Consider the following 3,789-nt stretch of genomic DNA (forward strand, 5'->3'; position numbering starts at 1 on the left):
GATGATCACTGTGTAATGTATACAGATGTTGTACACCTGAAACTTATATAATAATAATTTAAAAATCTGCAATCTTATGTAACCTCAGTTGTCTGCCATTCTATTTAAAATTGCTTCAGTCCCCTTTCCAAGTTTATTTTTATCTGTTGGCTGTATCACCTCCCTCCCCCTCCCCCATTTTTTTATTATGCCAAAATACACAAAACATAAAAATTACTACTTAACCATTTTGAAGTTTATAGTTTAGTGATAGCAAGTACATTCATATCATTTTGCAGTCAACACCACCATCCATCCTAATGGGTGTTTTTAACTACCATAAATTATGTGATGAATTTACCTGTTTGTTATTTTTTCTCTCTCTTAAAAGTTAAACTATGTGAGTGTAGGCTTGCTTTTCCCCGGTTTATTCAGTGTGCTATACACCGTGTCTAGACTGTGCGTGGCAGGTGTTAAGGAAATAACGGTTGAATGAATGAATGAGTTAATGAATGAGCGAGTGAGTGAATTGGGTTAGATTTTATTTTCTTATAGGTATCTTTGTTAACCACAGGAATATGATGGATTAACAAGTTAAAGATTTAGGAAAAGCAGAATACTATGCATAATTAATAGTTTGGTGTTTGGAAGGGAAGTAAACATTGAAACCTCTACACTAGTAATTTTTTTTTTTTTTTTTTTTTTTTTGCGGTCCGTGGGCCTCTCATTGTTGTGGCCTCTCCCGTTGCGGAGCACAGGCTCTGGACGCGCAGGCTCAGCGGCCATGGCTCACGGGCCCAGCCGCTCCGTGGCATGTGGAATCTTCCCGGACTGGGGCACGAACCCGTGTCCCCTGCATCGGCAGGCGGACTCCCAACCACTGCGCCACCAGGGAAGCCCTACACTAGGAATTTTTAACAAGAATTTGGTTATTAGAATGAAAGTTTTGTTACTTCAATTTACTATGTGAAGTTAAATAATTCACTTAATTATTTAATCAAATTTATTAGATTTGTAAGAGCTGTTTATGTAATCATGCAGGATCTATTTGAAGACAACTGATGTACTTGAGGAGATAAACTACATTAAACTTGTAAATGCAACTTGAAATGTTGAAGGTGTTTGTCTAAGCAGTTCCAAATATTATTCAAAGATCTCTTAAAATGATTATTAAAATTTACTAGTCTTACAAGTGAATAATAAGATTATGAGGTGAAATTAATTGCTTAAGAAAGTATCAGGGTTTTAAAATTGTAAAGTTGACAGATTGAGTGTACACAAGGTAAACTTCTGAAGTTTCTTTCCTATGTATAAAACTATCTGAGAGGACACCAAAAGAACTCACATCAACTGTACAAATATAGTACTTTGAATGATGCTTTTCAAGCAAAAGTGTAACTTTTCACATTAAACTCTGTATGTTCAGGTAATATCTATTTGGAAGATTGCTTTTTTTTGGATAGGACCACGATCTGTTGTCATAAAAAGAGGACTCTTTATAATACTTAAATTTATCTGGTCTAGTTCAACAGTTCATCATATTGCTATTGAATACAATAAATCAAGGAAACTTGCTTTAAAATAAAAACTACCAAAATGTAAATAAACAGAAACCATCAGCCACTCTAAATATCATTTAGCAAAATGCACATTCTTCTTTAATTATCCATTATTATTTTCATCACTTTTAAGAAAGTTTTGAAGAGTAGGTAGAATGCAATGAATAAAAGAAAACATATTGCAATAGAAATAGTACCATGTTAATTAATGAATATTTTACCATGTTGAAAATATAGTTAGAATTTATTAAATGCTTCCCAAATTTCTACTTTTCCCTATTTACTCATATTTAGTGCATCTTTGCATTTTTCAATATGTAAACTACATGAAGGTAATAACTGCAATAGCTTATCATAATTCCAGAGAAAGAATAAATTATTGTGGAAATACTATAAGCTGAGTCTGGCTCTGATTTAAGATATACAAACCTTTGGAAACTATTTTAAGGACTGAAGGCAAATAATTGCCTGAACCACAGGCAATCTAATTCTTGGCTAACCTGAGTTACTTGTATTACTTCTTTTCTTAATATTGTTCTTTTTACTATTTTTCTCCAATTAAAAATTTCCAGGATTTCAGAGGTGATTGCTTTGCCCTACTTGATGTTGGTAAGAACACATGTACAATATTGTGCTAAGTTTGAGGAGAACATTGAAAATCTAGAGAATGCCCCCTGCTTTCATGCATTCATTCACTCATGTGTATATCAAGCACTTACTGAACATTTACATGGTCCAGGAAGCATAAAAGGCACTAGTTAAGGTGGGGAACGTCCTTCTGAGGAGTTTGAAATCTATTTAAGGCAACTTCGGAAAGCTTGCTCATTTTCCCCTGGGATGACCTCTAGAAGATATACCATCAACAAGGGTATTGTCAAAGTTTGCATAATCGTGAAATGGAACAAACTACCTGCAGAACCTTCAAGAGAAAACTGTCACCTACAGAGCATGCTTAACCACACAATTCCCAGAGAGTTGTATTTAATGCCACAGACTAGCTTGCAGTTGCTGTATGTCATTAAAAAAAAAAAAGGACATATACTATTTCTGGACCAGACGTTATTTGATACTTTGCTATGAGACCAAATTTTTAGATCACTAAGATACAGATGCAAAAAATAAACGTTTTGACTCTTTATGGTCCTACTGGAAAAAAAAAAGTATTTTCAGTAATTCTAATCCTAAGAACAAGACATTCTGGACGAAAATAAAATGAAACAAAATAAAATCTATTTGAAGGCATAGGAAAGCTGCCAAATAGCAAATATTCGTGAGACCAAGATCCTGGAGAGAATTGAAGTTCAGAGAGGTGAGTCCAGTATTGTCAATTCCAAACGTAATTATGTGGGCTGCAAACTGAGACTTTGATAGACCCATGAAGTTCTGGTAACAAAAAACTGGCTTTTAGGGACTACAAAGTAGGAAGAAGCCTAGCAAATATTACAGGTTTTATGCTACTACCTTGGAGAGCTCCACCCTAGGAATCAAGGGTGAATCAGAAATAAGGCTCAAATTAGAATCATTTCAACCCCTGATTAGATTAAGATGACATGGGATTCCTAGCACTTTAGTAGAAGAAAATTAAATTCTCTCTGTGGGAAAATATCATCCAGAGATTCAAGTTATCTATGCTTTTTCATAAAAATGTCTGACATTAAAAGAAAAATCACCCAGTATAACAGAATCAAAAGAGAACAAATGAATCAAAATATAGGTCAGAGAAAACATCCAAACTGAAGTATGAGAGACATAATGTTAGAAAATACATAAAAGAGCACAAGAAACATGTAACGTGGTTAAAGGGTCTATCACATGTGAAATTGGAGTCCCGGAAAGAGAAGACAGAGGGCATTTAGACAGCAGTAATATTTCAAAAGATAATGCCTGAGATTTTTTCCAAAACTGGTTCTCATGATGAAGAGCTGAGAAAAATCCCCTGTGGCTCAGACAGGGGCAAGGAAAGAGTAATCCTTGTGAAAAACACTGAGTGTGTTCTCCATAATAAAGACCTGCTCTCTAGAGAAAAAAAATCGCAGCAGAGCTTTATCCCAAGTGGGGGAAGGGCACTTATTTCACTGTAGTCCCCTCTAGAATTTCTGTCTCACATACAGAGGGAAGTTCTTGGGAAGGTAACCCTCCAAGAACACAGACCCACCTAAAGACTGAGATTTAATTTTAGGGTCATAGAATGCTTACCCTCCCCCACACCTTAGTACATACCATCAGGGGTTCCAATATAACAATAGTGGAT

This window comes from Delphinapterus leucas, chromosome 5, assembly GCF_059928025.1.
Source record: "Delphinapterus leucas isolate spDelLeu-1000000601 "Yukka" chromosome 5, BTC_Dleu_Yukka2, whole genome shotgun sequence".
Lineage (NCBI taxonomy): Eukaryota > Metazoa > Chordata > Mammalia > Artiodactyla > Monodontidae > Delphinapterus > Delphinapterus leucas.